The 17481-nt window shown below is 38.4% G+C and overlaps 1 protein-coding gene across 15 annotated transcripts in view; it reads left to right on the forward strand.

Annotated features, from left to right (window-relative positions):
• PPP2R2B (protein phosphatase 2 regulatory subunit Bbeta) overlaps positions 1–17481 on the forward strand; it is a 436815-nt gene that overhangs the window by 146192 nt on the left and 273142 nt on the right. Inside the window, exon 2 of one of the 15 annotated variants that reach the window (XM_070233102.1) lies at positions 6342–6437. The exons of 13 other annotated variants lie outside the window; for them this stretch is intronic. The gene's annotated coding sequence lies outside the window, so the exon portion shown is untranslated. Of the gene's footprint in view, positions 1–6341; positions 6438–6865; positions 6996–17481 lie in introns of those variants that run through there. One more of the 15 variants, XM_070233096.1, reaches the window with a different exon arrangement.

Genomic DNA, 17481 nt, shown 5'->3' on the forward strand with positions numbered 1-17481 from the left:
GGGGTCACTGACCCTGCTTCTTTCTGTGACCTCCAACTGCCCTCTCTTACCCCTAAGGGAACTCCTCTCTCACTATTACTTCTCCATGGACCACCTGCTTTTTCTTGGCTCACTGTGTCCAGGAGCTGATCTGAAGGATTTTAAAGTAAATCTAGGAGGTTGAGAGCATGCATTTTACATCGAGGGGAACCTGGGGTTGAATCCCAGGTGTCTGGCACTTACTAGCATGTGCCCCTGGGCAGATTCCTTCGCTTTCCAGGTTATCAGCTTCTTCTACTAGAGCATGGGAACAATAATGTGAACCTGATAGGGCAAAGATCTCTAAAGTCTCTCAGTCCCAGAGCCCTCATTGTCTCAGTCATTGTTTCACAGAGCCCCTATATGCCAAAAGAAATATCTAACAGTTCCTTTAGTAAGTAGTTAGGTCCAAACAACTTAATATGTATTTATGTGCAAACAAGTAAGAGCCTTTTGAAAAAATACATATGTATATATAGAGAAAATATTTTTATTTAATTTTTAAGTAACCTCAAGTACTTACTAATGGGATGTGTGCACCTATTGAGCACTGCACAATTTCTTGAAGCTTGGAAACTGATTTGCTCTTCCACGTTGATTTTTGCACCATACTTGGTTTTAGTCACTTCCACTGTTGAAAAGCACACTTTGCAAAGACATGACACAGCACAATCTAATGTTGATACTGTGATCTACCTCAAGATAATCGTTTACAGGGTGTCTGACAGACGTGTTTCCCTCAAAAATTTAAAACCTGCCACAGCACCCCAGTGAGTTTGCTGTGGCGCCCTGATGTACCTCATGTCACTTTGGGTACCATGGTTTTAGGGATCATATTTGATTTTAGAGGACAAATGTGGGAAAGTATATAAAGGACTTGACTTTGGGCATGTTCATAAAATGGTACCTACTGCTGTTCTTCTGCTCTACAGATTTTCTCTATGGCCATATTTATAAGGAAGAAAAAATGCAGTTTTCCCTCCAAGGGAATTAAATGCCGCCATCACCTGATCATCCAGCCTTAATGCCTAATGAAGTGTGAAATGCATGCCCCCACGAACCTCACAATTAGGTTGGGGAGACAGGATAAACACACATGTAGCAATAGTGAACAACTCAGAATAGCTAAGTGATAAGTAGTATAGGATTTCCAAGGAGTGGAAAATGAAACTGGCATGAGAGAAGGAGGCAAGCGAGATGGGCCTTGTCGACCACACACCATTTAGATAGGGCCAGGGAACAGGGGCTCTCCCAAGCTAGGGGACTTGGCAATCAGGAGTCTGGTGCTTTCCTCACAACAGCCAGTGGGGTGGCCTCTGGGCAAACCTTCAGACCCACCTTGTCCTTAGCACCTTCTCCAGCTTTGTGAAGACCAGACAGCACATACATGCCCTTGCTGACTTGGCCTATCTATAATGACATTAATTCCACAAACATTCTTTGACTACCTGCTACACCAAAATTTCTGTGAGCAGAATATTAGCCAAACTTTGACAACATTAATATGGAAAATATTCATTTTTACCAGGGTCCTGGAGAAGCTCTGGGGAAAGTGCTACTTGCACTGGGCCTTCAGGAAAGGGCATGTAGATGGCTTAAAATATATAGTCGAAATAGTCCACCAACTCACTGGTACAAAAATCCAGCTCTGTTTCTTAATTTTAACTTACACTTCTGCTGATGGCAAAAGATGTAGTCTGGCCCATTCATGGTAATCCAATGACTTTCAGATTTAAACTGTTAATGTGGGATCTAAACATTCAATTTCACGTACATCCACCCCTCCTTTACCTTCTCCCTTGCCTGTAAGAATGGCATCCTTGTTCCCATCCTCTGCTCTCACGGGAATCAGCTGAGGAGTGCCTCACCTTTTCTGGTCTTCCATATGGGCCTCTATCCCTGCAGCGCCCGCTTCCAGGTATAGCTCATCTGGCCCCCCTCCATGATGTAACTTATATTGTCCCCACCACGCATAATCATCTTGTTCTTCCCAGATGTTACTCATTTGACCCTCTGCTCCAGGTGCAACTCATCTTGTCCCCACCCCCCCCCCCCCCCACAAGTGTAACTCATCTTGGCTGGTCTTCCTGATGGCTCTTCTTTGATGTGGATTGTTTTGTTTATTTTAATCTGTTGTTGAGGTGTAATTGACATATGATAAAATTTACTAGTTTTAAACAGAGAATTCAATAAGATTTGACAAGGGCATACAGTCTTATAATTATCACCACAGTCATTATAGAATAGTGCCATCTAGTAGAGATATAATGTAAACCACGTAATATAATTTAAAATTTTCCAGTGGCCACATTAAGAAAAAGTACAAGAAACAGATAAAATTAATTTTAATAATATATTTTATTTTATTTAATATGTCCAAATATTATCATTTTGACATGTAATCAATATAAAAATATATTAACAAGGTATTTTACATCTTTTTCCACATTAATTCTTTGAACTCCGTTGTGTATTTTACACTTACAGGATATAAAAATTCAGACACTAAATTTTCATCAGAAACACTTGATTTATATTTAGATTTTATAAAATCTACGGTTGAAAAGTTGATTAAAATGCCCAAGTTCTTCCAAACATACTTAAAAGTTTCCCATTACAACTTTAATCTCATTTATATTTAATTTAAATTATATACAATTAAAAGTCCAGTCCCTCCGTCATACAAGCCATATGTCAAGTGCTCAATAGCTGTACGTGGTTAGAGGCTACCATATTGGACAGCATAGAGAACATTTCCATCACTACAAAAAGTGAGCTGCTTCTCTTTTGGAATCAATCCCTTCCTACCACTGTCTGGAACTAGGAACCAATGATCTGCCATTCATCACTATAGTTTTGCATTTTCTAAAATGTCACATAAGTAGAATCATAGAGAATATAGCCTTTTGTTTCTGGATCCTCTCACTTACCACTAGATTTTGAGATGTATCTTTATATTTCTCAGCAGTTAGTTCTTTTTAGTGGCTAGATCATATTACACTGTGTAGATGTATTACATCGTTCACCAGTTGGTGGACATTTGGGTTGTTCCAGGTTTTGGCTATTATGAAGAAAGCTGTTAGGAACATTCAAATACAAATATTTGTGTGGACATATGTTTTCATTTCTCCCGAATAAACATCTAGGAGTGGATTGAATGGTGTGTTTTTAACTTTATAAGAAACTACCAAGTATTTTCCATAGTGCCATTTTACGTTCCCACCAGCAGTGTGTGAGACTCAGTTGCTCCACATCCTCACCAACACTTGATACAGTTAGTCTCAGCCGTTCTAGTAGGTATGCAATGCTTTCCATTATAGTTTTAATTTGCATTCCCCTAATGACTAATAATGCCGAATATATTTTCATGTGCTTATTTGCCATTTGCACATTTTCATTGGAGAAGTATCTTCAATGATTTTGCCCTCATTCTTATCAAGATGTCTTTTATTATTGAGTTGTAAGTGTTGTTTTAAATAGGCTAGATACAAGTTCTTTATCAAATATGTTGTGTTAAATAGACTAGCTATACGTTCTTTATCCAATACGTTTATTTATATTTTCTCCCAGTCTTGGCTGGGGTGTGATTTTTTTAAATCTGTTTCCTGATGTTAATCAGCTGCTGCTGAGCGTGGTCCTGCAGTGACCTCCAGTCCAACATCCGTGCATTCATTTTGACTCCCAGCATCTTTGGATCCACCAGTGTGTTCTTAACTGTGTCTGTTTTCTTTCAGGGAGCTGTAGGAACTTCTAGCCGTTCTTCGAGCTCTTTCACCCCATGCTGAGGTTGCAGGACCCCAAGCAGATGTCCTCAGCCAGTCTACATGACCAATTGTAACTGTCACTCAGGCCCCACGTTGGCTAGACATGAGGTTTCTCCATCTTCAAGAAGCTTACAACCTCTCCGGGCTATACTTTAGAACTTGAGGCACAAGTTCCCACGCTGTCTATGAGATTTCCCACAATCTACAATTTCTGTCACTCATCTGCCCATCCCAGGATTGAGTTTGTTGAGCCTTATCAGAGACTCAGGCAACTTCCAGTTTGTAGACTTGCCCTTCTGATCTTCCTGCTTCCTGCCTCTTGGTCAGACTTTGGGCTCCTGCCATGATAATGCTCTTATGCAATCAACCTGCATTCTTCCCTTTTTTTCTTCCCCGTAGAATAAGTGCCAAGCTTTCAATCTTCCAGACATTGGTGCTCAGTATTTAAGCCAAGCTTTTGATCTTCACAAGTCCTTTTTATTCCCCTCTTAGGCACCAGACTCTAAGATTGATATCCCTGTTGTAAGTTATAAAAATCCAGTTAGAAAGTAATAAACAAAGAATATTACACTTTGGTCTTTCAGCTTCTGTCTTCTTCCTAAGTTGAGTACACAGAGAGAGCTATCTCTTCTGCTTGAATGGTTGGTCAGAAGATGAGTGAGAGAGAGTTATTCTTCTGCGGTTGGCTCTTGGTACGTGAAGTCTAGGCGAATAGTTCCTGCCTAGACAAGAATATCACTAACAACTCAGAGACAGGAAAGCCAGAGCATATTTGGAAAAGGACGATAAAAATGATTGTTATGTTGATCACGATACTGGCAGAATCTACCATTTGTTGTGAGTGTGCCATGTGCCAACTCTGGCTCAAGCATTTTGTTTCTATTATTCTATAAGGTTGATAATTATTAATCCCTTTTACTATTGAGGAAACTGAAGATTCTGAGGCAACTTTAACTTTCTTGAGGTCAAAAAGTTATTAGTATCTCCAGGATTTAAACTCCAGGTCAATCTGATTTTAAAGCATATATTCTTAACCATTAGAACAGTGGTTCTCAAACTATTTGAGCACCCCTTTACAATCTTCAAAATTGTTGAGGACCCCAAAGAGCTTTAATTATGTGGGTAATATCTATTTATATTTAATTTATCAGACGTTAAAACTGAGAGATTTTAGAAACATATATTCATTTTAAAATAACAATAATAAATCCATTACATAACATCAACAGCATACTTTTATGAAAAATTACCATATTTTCCAAAATAATTAGTAAGAAGAGTAGCATTGCTTTATATTTTTTACAAATCTCTTTAATGTCTGGCTTAATAGAAGACAGCTGGATTCTCATATATGCTTCTGCCTTCAGTCTGTTGTGATAGCTCACGTTATGTAGCCTCTGGAAAACTCCACTGTACACTCAAGAGAGAATGAGAGTAAAAAAGGCAAATAACATCTTAGCATTATGAAAATCGTTTTGATCTGTAGGCTCCCTAAAGGGACTTCAGGGATCCCTAGAGAGGCCCAGACCAGAATTTGAGAATTACTGCATTAGGATAATTACAAGTATATTGATTCCAGTGTTCCACAAATGTATTATATATAGAGAAGAGGTGCGCTGTGAATTGGGAAGTGTAGAGTGGGACCAGATCATGAGAGTGAGATTACCAAGTTAAGGAATTTGGATGTTGTTCTGGAATCACTGAGAAACCATAGACAGCTTTCAGCTTGATCAGAGCCCTGTGTGGGGAAATTAGTCTGTCAATACAATGGGTAGGATGAATTGGAAAGAGGATAGAGAAGAGGTAACCAGTAAGAACGCTATAAAGAGGTGGTGTACCATAGTATCTCTGGAGCCTGATACCACAGGATTCTTGTGAAAAATAAACGTGTTAATTTCTATAAAATGCATAGAACAAAGTCTGCTCCATAGTAAGCACTGTCTGTGTTAGAAGTACGTATAGTAGTTGTTCTTAATAGCAGTAGTTCTATTGCTATTATTATTAATATTAAGTGAGCAATAATAAAAGCCTGACCTAAGCAGAAGTGGACATTTTGCAAGAAAGTTTATGGGCTGTAGTTGCTGATTGGATGTGGGCATGAGGAAATTGAAAGTGTTTTGCTGTTTGACTAATATAGGGACAAAGGATGTATTTTGACAAGACTTGATTCTCAATAACTATTTGAAAGGGCAGGAGGGAGAGAAGAGGAATGGAAACAAGTGGAGCCTTTTGGAGCAAGAAGGATGACTTCTGAGTCTGTTGATTTTGAGATGCCTGTGGAACATGCACCTGATGAGGTCTTTAAGCAAATAAAACACAGGACCATACACCAATTCATGTCTCTCCTGTGCTTTAAGAGGATTTTCATCACGCCTTGGATTTTATTCTAATTTCTTAAAATAGCCTACAGGATCGATGTGTTATGATTCTAATTGCCTTTCCAATTTCTTCTTGGGCTGTCCTCCCTTTCCATTATTTTGGCCCAATATTTTAGTTCCTTAAAGCCTCCAAGCTGTTTCCTACCTTGGAGTATTTTAACTACTATTTCCCTTCTTGCAGTGCACCACCCATCACACCAACCCTTCACCTAGCTGGTCCTTTGAATCAGTTGAAGCGGTGCATCCTTGAGAGCCTTTCCCTGCTCATCATATCCTAGTAAGACTCCCTCCCCTTACATTCTTTCCTCTCACTGAATCCTGTTCATTGCCTTCATAGATTGAATGTTTCATGAGGATAGAGACTGTATTTCATTCATCATTGTTGACATAGCACCTAGGGAAGGTCCTCAGATATAATGCGTATTTGTTTTATGAGTGAATAAATGGGATCCAGGAGATAGACTGAAATAGACAGGATTGGTTTGACTTTATTTGTACTGATATTTCAACTTAGCGCCAATAAGCTGATGATCTTTAATCGGAGCTTCTTGATCACATTTGGCTTCAAAATTGGGTGTGCTGCAATTTCTGAAATCTCTTCAATTATATTTACCCATGTTGTCAGCTGGAACACTAACCTTTGAAGGTTGCCAAGGTAGCAACAATGACATAATGCTATTTTACAAATGTAACAGCCTACCCCTTGCCCAAGTCCCAGTAATGGATGCCTCTCCCTGCTTCCACACTGCCGCTTCTTCACTCTGTAAGCTAGTCACCTTTGTGTTTTCAAAGACCTAGTGATATATTCTGGAAGAAGAATGGCAGATTGACTCAGGTACATTTTCCAACTCTACCACTTATTCATTGAGTTGACCTATTAGCAGATCTCATCTATGGAATGGTAAAAATAATACTTCTCTTAAAGGAATGTTGCTATTTCCAGTAAAGCATCTAACAAAAGAATGGCATCGCTCAATAAATTTTAGGTTCCCCAGCCATTCAGTCAGTTAATTGATAGTATAGAATTCTTGTTTGAAAATAATTCTCTCTTGGAATTTTGAAGTTGTTGCTTCATTGTTTTTTAGGGACCAATGTTGCTGAAGAGAAAATTCCAATGACTTTCTGAAAGATACTGCCACATAGATGGCCTGTGTTTTCTTACAGGAAACTTTTAGAATCTACTGTTTATCCTCAGTGTTCTGGAAATTCACAATGATTATGTAGTTGTGGGTCTTTCTAAAATAATTACTATAGATACCCAATTGGTCCTTTCAATCTTGAAGACTCATGTTCTTCAAGTGAGGGAAATTCCCTTCACGTATTTCTTTGATAATTACTTTCCTTTTGATTTCCCAATTCTCCATTTCTGGTACTTCTATTCGTTGGATATTGTATTTCAGAGAATAATTACCTAATTTTGTTAGCCATAATATTTTCTGTATTTAAGCTTTTTGTCCTGATTTTTTTCCTCTGGCTTTATTGAGGTATGATTGACAAATAAATGTGTATATTTAAGGTATACAACATGATGTTTTTATATATGTATACACTATGAAATGATTACCACAATCAAACTAATTAACATATCCACCACCTCATGTGTGTGTGTTTGGTAAGAACACTTGAGATTACTTTCTTAGCAAATTTCAAGTATACAATACATTATTGTTAGCTATAGCTCTCATGTTCTATATTAGGTCACCAGAACATACTCATCTTATAACTGACAGTTTTTACCCTTTAATCGATATCTCTCCTCTTCTCCCAACCCCCAGCTTCTGGGAACCACTATTCTATTCTCTGATACTATGAGTTGTGAGAGTTTTTTTTAGATTTCACATGTAAGTGAGATCATGCAGTATTTGTCTTTCTGTGTCTGGCTTGTTTCACTTAGAATAATGTCCTCCAGTTTCATCCATTTTGTTGCAAATGGCAGTATATCCTTTTTTAAGGAATTGGTCCTGAGCTAACATCTGCTGCCAATCCTCCTCTTTTTGCTTGAGGAAGATTGTCCCCGAGCTAACATCTGTGCCAAACTGCCTCTATTTTATATGTGGGATGCCACCACAGCACGGCTTGATGAGTGGTATGTAGGTCCACGCCAGGGATCTGAACCTGCGAACCCCAGGCCACTGAGGTGGAGTGCATGAACTTAACCACTATGCCCCCGGGCTGGCCCCTCTTTTAACTTTTTGATAATAGCCATCCTAATGGGTATGAGGTGATGTCTTGTTTTGGTTTTGATTTGCATTCCCCTGATGATTAGTGATGCTGAGCATCTTTTCATGTACCTGTTGACTATTTGTATGTTTTCTTTGGAAAAATGTTCATTCAGGTCCTTTTCTCATTTTTTAATCAGATTGTTATTTTGCTATTGAGTTGTATGAGTTCCTTATAGATTTCGAATATTAGCCCATTATCAGACAATCTTGTCTTCCATTCTGTAGGTTGCCTTTTCATTTTGGTTGTTTCCTTTCCTGTGCAGACTTTGTACTTTGATGTAGTCCCACTTGTTTATTTTATTTTTGCTTTTGTTTCCCACGCTTTTGTACTATATCCAAAAAATCATTGTCAAGATCAATATTAAGGTGTTTTTCCTGTTTTCTTCTAGAAGTTTTACAGTTTCAGGTCTTCCATTTAGGTCTTTAATCCATTTTGAGTTGATTTTTTATATGGTGTAAGATAGGGTCTAATATCATTCTTTTGCACGTGGATATCCAGTTCTCCCAATACTATTTATTGAAGAGACTATCCATTCCTCATTCTGTATTCTTGGCCTCTTTATCAAAAATTAGTTAACCATATATGCATGGGTTTATTTCTAGGCTCTCTTTTCTGTTCCATTGGGCCATTTCCTTGACTATATCTTTTAACCTTCTAATAAGTTAAAAACAAATAGCCATATTTTTTAAACTATATGAATTTTGTCTTATTCTCTGTTTGTTCCTTTTTTCTAGCGTTGTGTTCTTGATTGGCAGTTTTATTCTCGTTTTTAATAGTTCTGCATGTGTTAATTAGGATTTCTTTATTTCTGTTTCTAAAAGTATATGTTCCCCCTAGTATCTGTTTTCATGTTTGTTTATCTTGATCTTTTTTTTCTTTTACATTGTGGGTTTTACTCAATTGTCTAGATGAACTTACGTTGCCCAGTCATATGTAAGGATGAATCGATAGAACAGTCACATGAACGTGAATAGGACTGATCAACTGGCTGGTTTCATAGTGAGTGAGCAGGCAGGGAGATGATCTTGCATCTTGGAATTCCTAAATGCCAGAATGCAAAGCACTTCGCTTTGGAGACCCAACTCTAACACGTGCCCCCTTCTCCACCCCAGACTAACTACATTTTTTCCCAAGGGAAGAACCTTCTATTGTATCCTCCCAAGGTAGGGTAGGGAGGGGAGTTAAACAGTAGAGGTGAATCGCAGATGAATCTATTTTTCTCTCTATGGATTTTATTTTAGCACCCCCTCCATTTATCAGATCTCATCTCACATCGCTTTGGGTGTTTCTAAGTCCCGAGCTTCTCCAGGTTTCTGCAAGATAGACGGGTGCCCTTTTTGTCTGTGCCACCTCTCCCCTTCCTCTGTCATCCTTCCATTTGCTTTTCTTCTTCCAGAAACACAAGAAATCCATAGTCCACTTAATGACCCTCCTTATATTCTCTTTATTGTTGTGAGATTATATCTGCTTTGCTCCTTTGCTATCATTTTTAAGAGGTCTTGGGAAAAATAAATGATGTGTATGATCTGTTCACTATTAGCCTTAATTTTCTTTTTTTGCTTGTCCGAAATCAAAGAGGACCATTACCCTCTTAACAGGCTAAGCCAGTCTCCCTTAGTTGGTCTACTTCTATATTATGGAACTTCATTTTAAGCATAAAAGCTATTTTCTTTGACAGTTTGAGCCTCCGCTTTTCCTCAATTATGCCGAGTTTCTCTGCTTTCAGGTATTGACAACTCTTTCTTATGCCTTTAAGTTTTGGAATATTCAGTTTTATTTAATGTGTAGGTGTATAATGTTCTGACTAACAGAGAGAAGTGAATCACCAGAAAACACAGACATGGACTTAAAAAATTTTTAAACAAAAAAACCCCAAAGATTTCTTTATAGTTTCATAAGTTCTCACAGGACACTTCAAACTGAACATATTTTTTGAGAGAAAAATCATTCTGATGACTGCTTGTGTGTTCTTTTCAAAGAATAATGGGAATTATAGCTCTTTGTTTTTTTGACAAATATTTAGTATGTACTTATTCGAACAGAAATTTCCAAGGGAAAATGTAAGTAGAACCATTGTGGACTAGCTGGTGAAGAGTCAAGTAAAGCTGGGTTCAAACCCCGGTTCTGCCCCATTCTACCTCCTCTCAGATAGTCAACATCTCTGAGTCTTGGTTGCCTCAATGCTAAATGGTACTAAAAAAATAATACCTCCTGTATAGGGTGGTCAGGAGAGACATAATGTATATAGGGAGAAATGAGCACATGCCTGGCTTTAGTGAATACCCATCAAATGGCAACCGATTTGATTTTGAGGTACACAGCCTTTATAATGTTATTGCTTATGAATATCTCTTATTTGCACATAAATTTTAGCATTTATCTCTGCAGTTGAGTTGTGAATTCCTTACCAGCACCTAAAAAGGCCAGGGCTGAGCACATAGTAGGCAGGTTGTCCATGTTTACCATTAGAATGAATATGTGCCTCTACTATGAGCCCACTGACATGAACAGTTTCTTACTCCTTTGTAAGGAAACCATGTCTCTGAGGTAGCTTAACAAAAAGGAGAAGGAGCAGATCTACCAAAACAATTCAAGAACGAGAACTAGAAAAGTGAATAAATCTGGAGTCCATGTGGACAACAAGAGAGCATGTAATAATGACAATATGCAGCGCCTCATACCAACAGCAAATATTGATTGGCCGTCTATTATGAGCTTTTTTAAACGCTTTATATATATCAACTCATTTAATGTTTACAACAACCCTATGAAGTAGAAACTGTTATTGTCAGTATTTTGCAAATGAAATTGAAGCACAGAGTGATTAGGTGAATTGCCCATGATTATACTGCTAGGAAATATCAGAGGCCAGATTTGAGCTCAAGCAACCTGTTTCTCAAATGTCATGCCTTTAACCATGTGCCTCTTACACTTTGCTGACCCATCTTAGAAAGGAGTCTCACATCTGGCCTTATATCATTGCTATTAAATGATAGCTATATATGTGATAGCTATTATTATTCTCCGTATAAAAATATGCATGGGAGGTGATGGCACTGTAATTCTAAACTTGCGTTTAATTTTGGACCTTTCTTTGGTCCCCGGTCTTTTTTTTCCCCTTTCTTTTTCTGTGCATGAAAGAGACACAATGAGTCAGCATTTGGAAGCAAGAAGTACTCCAAACTATGTTTTTTTTCTGGAGAGAGGGTCCAAAACCTTCATCAAATTCTCAAAAGGGTCTGTGACCCTAAAAATGTTAAAGTCGCTGCTTGGGGCCTATGCGACTTTTCAGATGTAAATTCATAAACACTAGTTATTATCCTTTGTTCACCCTTGTAGTGCTGTCAGATCCAAATGGAAATTACAAAGGTCTCTATTTGAGGGATGTTTAATATAATTATTTTTGTTCTGTATTTATTCTATAAATATTTATTGAGTTTTACAATATATATAGACTAGCTTACAAGTTCAAGGTCCATCTAGCTCTTGAATTCGGCTTCTATAACATCTCACTAGAATGCTAATGGCCACAGTGTTAACCTTGCTTGCATAACACTTTGAACTTATCAAAATGTTTTCCTGCATGATGAGCTAAGTTTACCATGTGATACGTCCTTCTGAAGGTGCTTATACTTAGAAGGAGAAAGTGGCAGAATGTGGTGGTATAGGGAGAGGACGATTTATGCTGATTCTCAGGGAGCATAAAGGCTTCCTTCCCCTCCACAGCTGTGGGTCAGGAGGATTGATGAAGCTTTTCCTGCGGCTCTGCCCTGGCCCACCTCAGGGCCGAAAAACAGCGATGATGGAGATGAAGAGCAAGGAGCTCTATTACTTCAGAGCTGACTTTTCAAAGAGAGTAGCAATTTCTTCCCTTGATATTGACCTTAAAGCACTGGAGAGTTAAGCCAACTTAATTGCCCAATAACTTTCAACTTGCCCTCTTAAGAAAAAATGGTGTGTCCTCCAAAACAAAAGTTAAGGAGAGTCATTGTGGAGGGGTGAGCATGGGAGCCCCAGAGCACCAGAGTTCATGCTCTGGATCTGTTAGCAAATCACCAGGTGACCCGGGCAAGTCAGTTCTATTCCCTAGGCTTCAATTTCCTCATCAGCAAAATGATGCGCTAGACGTAGTGATCTTTAAAGCACCTTTTCGTGTGAATCTTGCTGGATAGGTGTTTAACATCATCCAGAGTTAGCCAAACTGTCAAGTTTAGGGCAGAGTTCCCAAGACTGTCCTCACTTCTGACATCACCTACAATTTTTGGGGCTTTCTAAACTACCCACAGTTTCAGTTATTCACTAGGACTCACAGAACTCACAGAAAACTTAGATACTCACGGTTGCAGTTTATTACAGGGAAAGGATACAGATTAGAATCAGACAAAGGAAGAGATGCATAGGGCAGAGTCTAGGAGGATTCCAAACTGGAAGTTTCCATTGTCTTCAAGACACATTACCCTCCTGGTATTGATGTATGACAAAATGCATAGAGTATTGCTAACGAGGGAAGCCTCCCTAAGCCTCACATTGAGTTTTTATTGGAATTCCATTACATAGGCATGATTAATTGATTGATACATTGTCCACATGGTTGAACTCTAATCTCGTGACCCCAATCCCCCTACCCTAAATCACACCGTCTTTCCAATGTGGCCAATCCCTACCATCAAATTGTCGGATGTGACAGCCTCCACCCAAAACAAAGACACTGCTATCAGGTCTGACATAGATTACCTCCCAGAAGCCTAGGACAAAGACCAGACCTCTCCTGGGGCATGGCCAAATTCTTTACCACACAAGCATCCTAGGTTTATTGTTCATTAAGATTGCTTCGGGGCTGGCCCTGTGGCTGAGTGGTTAAGTTCGCGCGCTCCACTGCAGGAGGCCCAGTGTTTCGTTGGTTCAAATCCTGGGCGCGGACATGGCACTGCTCATCAAACCACACTGAGGCAGCGTCCCACATTCCACAACTAGAAGGACCCACAACGAAGAATATACAACTATGTACCGGGGGGCTTTGGGGAGAAAAAGGAAGAAAAATAAAATCTTAAAAAAAAAAACAGATTGCTTCATGCTCAATCTTCATTATTAAGCAAACACACATTGACTCTTTCATTCTTTCAAAAGGTACATTAGAGTAACCAACATGTGCCAGGCACTGTTCTAGGTGCCAGATACAGAGCAGGGAACAAAAATATTCCTGTCCCACTGGAAGTTATATTCTACTGACATAATAACCACAGCCAAACAAATATATACTGTCAGGTAGCAACACAGGGATAGGGAGCGCTGGGAGGGAGGAGTGTTATTTCATTTTATATAAGGTGGTCAAGGAAGGCATCAGAAAAGTCAATACTGGAGAAGGCGCCTAAATGAGGTAAAGTACTGAGCTATGCTGCTGTCTGCAGGACAGAGGGAACAGTAATGCAGAGGTCCTGGGAGGGAGGTGCTTTTCCTGATGTGTTTGGCAAACAATAAGGATGCTCGCATGTCTATGGCAGTGGGGGTGGCGGAGGGTGGATTCCAGAGAAGGCAGTTGAGGCAAGAGTTGGCGCTGCAGGTGAGAAGTGAAAAAAAAATAAGGACAGAGCTATGGCTGGAGCCAAGTCTTTCCAGCATTTTAAGGAAGTTTTACTCTGAATGTGTAGGAAGCCAATAAAGGGCTTTGAGCAGAAAAGTGACATGAAGTGATTTGCATTTAAAAGGACCATTCTGCCTGCTGCATAGAAACTATTCTGTAGTGAGGGGAAGGAAGGATCCCACACTGGTTAGAGTCTATTGAAACAATCATGGCAAGAAGCTCTGGTAGTTAGAACGTGGTAGTAGCAGTGGAGGTGGTAAGAAGTGGTTGGGTTCTGGGTGTATGTGGAAGTTAGAGCTAGCAGGATTTGCTGATGGACTGTACGGATGTGGGCAATGAGAGAGGAATCAAGGAACAGGAAGGTGGAGCAGGGACGGTAGGGGCAGCATTAGGGATTGAGATGCCTTGTACATACGCAGTGAAATACCAGGTCAGCTGTCAGTGATGTTAGTCTGGAGGTCAGGGGAGAGGTTTGTGCTCAAAATTCAAGTCTGGAGTTTTGTCGTCATGTGAGTGGCAAGCTGCTGTGAGACTGGATGAGGTCACCGAGGATGGGCCTGTGGGTAGAGAAATCTGAGAACTTTGAACACTAGGGTTCTTGTACGTTTAGAGGTGAAGCAGTAAAGAGGAGCCAGCAAATGAGTCTGAGAAGGAGCATGCATTGAGATAGCAGGAGAATCAAGAGAGATGGTGTCCAGGAATCATGAGTGAAGAAAGTGTATCAGGGAGGAGGGAGTGCCCAACTGCACACACGAAACTTTTTACATGCGTGTGTTAAAGGCAATGGTGTGCCTAATTCAATAAATCCTCAGAAATTAATCCACTGATCATGTGACCACAAAATTCTACTCTATCATCCAATCTAAAAGATTACTCATAGTTCTCAGCCAGATTCCTATCACTGTACCTTTAAATTTCTCTACCTTTAGCGGCCATGATAGAGTTCGGATGCTCAGCTGTGAAAATCCTTTTTTTGGCAGTAACATCTGGCTCTTTGGCTTCTTCTCCTGGCTGGAATTGAAGCCATAGGTGTTGAACTAAACAGTTGGCCTATTAGGGTGGTAACTATTACAGTCACTGAATTACGTCTTTCTTGCTATCTTAATAAATTGTTATATGGTGTCATTTTAGCACTTTTAGAATCTTGATCTTTTTTATTCTATTAATTCAACTTACTAGTTTTAGGGAGAAATTTAGATTGGGTTCACATTTACTATTATATATTACATGTATATATGTGGGTATGCCTATATTTTCATATTCAGTTTGTATTACTTTAAATAGTTGTGAGGTTCATTAGATTAATGTTGGTTAGTTTGATTACTTAGTTTGGTTACAAACTTAGTTTGGTTTTAGCATACAATCTAATCAAGTTCTTAGTAGATAAAAATTTGTTTTTGAAAGAATATGATGAAACTCATTTTGTGAGTGGAATGACAATTTTGGAATAGTTGCTCTATTCCCGTGCAGTAGCCACTAGGCACGTGTGGTTATTGAGCCCTAGAAATGTGGCTAGTTCTGAGAGGTGCTATAAGTATAAAATGCACACCAGATTTCAAAGACTTGGCATGAAAAAAAAGAGTGTAAATATATCACTAATAATTTTATATTGATTACATGTTGAAGTCATAATATTTTGATATATTGGATTAAGTAAAACATTTTCAAAACATTTTAAAATATTTTTGAAAATATTAATAAAATTAATTTCATCGGTTCCTTTTCACTTGTTGATGTGGCAACTTAAAAAATTGATTTTTGATCTTTTCAGTACAACATTTCATCCCAAAAAGTGTTTCATAAGATTAAAAAAACTTTAAAAAATTTTCTTACTACAGTAATGATACATGGTCTCAATTTTCTTTGTCTAAAATATGAACAACAAAGAAAGCCACATAACCACTGCTATGTTTATACACTCCTTTTGGCATATGCACATTTTTTTAAAACCAAAACAGGGGACCAGTCAGTATACGTTGTTTTTTGACTTTTTTAAACCACATAACATGCACATCTATCCTTGTCATTACATACCTTTAAATTTTTTCTGTACTAATATTAACTGAAGGATAGAACTAACACTGGCTTCTGATAGCAGAGATAAGAACAGCTTTATTGAGATACTACACTATAAAAATTCACCCTTTTAAAATATATAACTTAGTGGTTTTTAGTATATTCAGAGCTGTGCAACTATTGCCCTTATCTAATTTTACAACGTTTTCATCACTCCAAAAGGAAATCCCAAACTCAGTACTTCTAATTCACACCCATTTCCCCAACCCCAGCCCCTGGCAACCACTAATCTACTTTCTGTGTCTACGGATTTGCCTGTTCTGAACATTTCTGATAAATGGAATCATAAAACATGTGGTCTTTGGTGACTGGCTTCTTTCACTTAGTATAATGTTTTCAAGATTCACCCATGTCATAGCACGTATAAGTACTTCATAACTTTTTGTATTTGAATAATACGTGATATAACAATGATACGATATATATGAATGACAATCTCTTGTACGGATATATCATATTTTGTTTACCCATTTATCAGTTGGTGGACATTTGGGTTGTTTTCACTTTTTGGCTATTGTGAATAACGCTGCTATGAATATTTATGTACAAGTTTTGGTGAATATGTGTTCTCAATTCTCTTGGGTATAAACCTGGAAATGAAATTGCTGGGTCATATGGTAACTCTGTTTAACATTTTGAGGAACTGCCAAACTATTTGTGGCTACTCCATTATACAATCCCACAAGCAGTGTGTGTGAGAGTTCCAATTTCACCACATCCTCACCAACAAAATAGTAGTGATGTTTATCTAAAAGGATGTTCATTCCTAAGATGGTCAAATCTAGTGGTGGGTGGTTTGGAAAAACACCTTCAAGATTCTGTTGTCACCTTAACCCATCCCAACACACACACACACACACATCCTACAAACACACAGAGCCAGGCTCCTATTTTTTGACTTTGGGTATACTATTTATTTCTATTAGTCCTGGCAAAATGGAGATAGTAATAGTACTTACCTTAGAGGGGCTATTGTTAGGATTAAATGAGATGATGCTAGTAAAACCCTCTGCACAGTGCCCAGTGCATAATAGATACTCAACAAGTGTTAGCTGTTAATATTATATCAATGGCTCAATAATTTTCCATTATATGAACACACCATAATTTGCCTAACCAATTCTCTTGTTGGATATTGGGTTGTCGTGAGTTTTTCATGATTACAAACAATGCTCTGAGAAACAATTTTATGGCTAAATTTTTGCCCATATCCAACATTATTTTCTTAGGATAAATTCTATAAAGTGTTATACCTTGTGGCATTTTAAAGAAACTTGAAAGACATTTCCCAACATATATTCCAGTTTAAATTATACCGAAATTTTACTTTGAGAAATGGAATCAGGTACTAGACAACAATCGCTAAATGGGTTTTATAAATCCTCATCTTGCACCTAACAAATATAATGCAGATTAAGACTGTCTTAGGCAGGACAGCCTA

The sequence above is a fragment of the Equus caballus genome, chromosome 14 (assembly GCF_041296265.1).
Source record: "Equus caballus isolate H_3958 breed thoroughbred chromosome 14, TB-T2T, whole genome shotgun sequence".
Taxonomy (NCBI): Eukaryota; Metazoa; Chordata; class Mammalia; order Perissodactyla; family Equidae; genus Equus; species Equus caballus.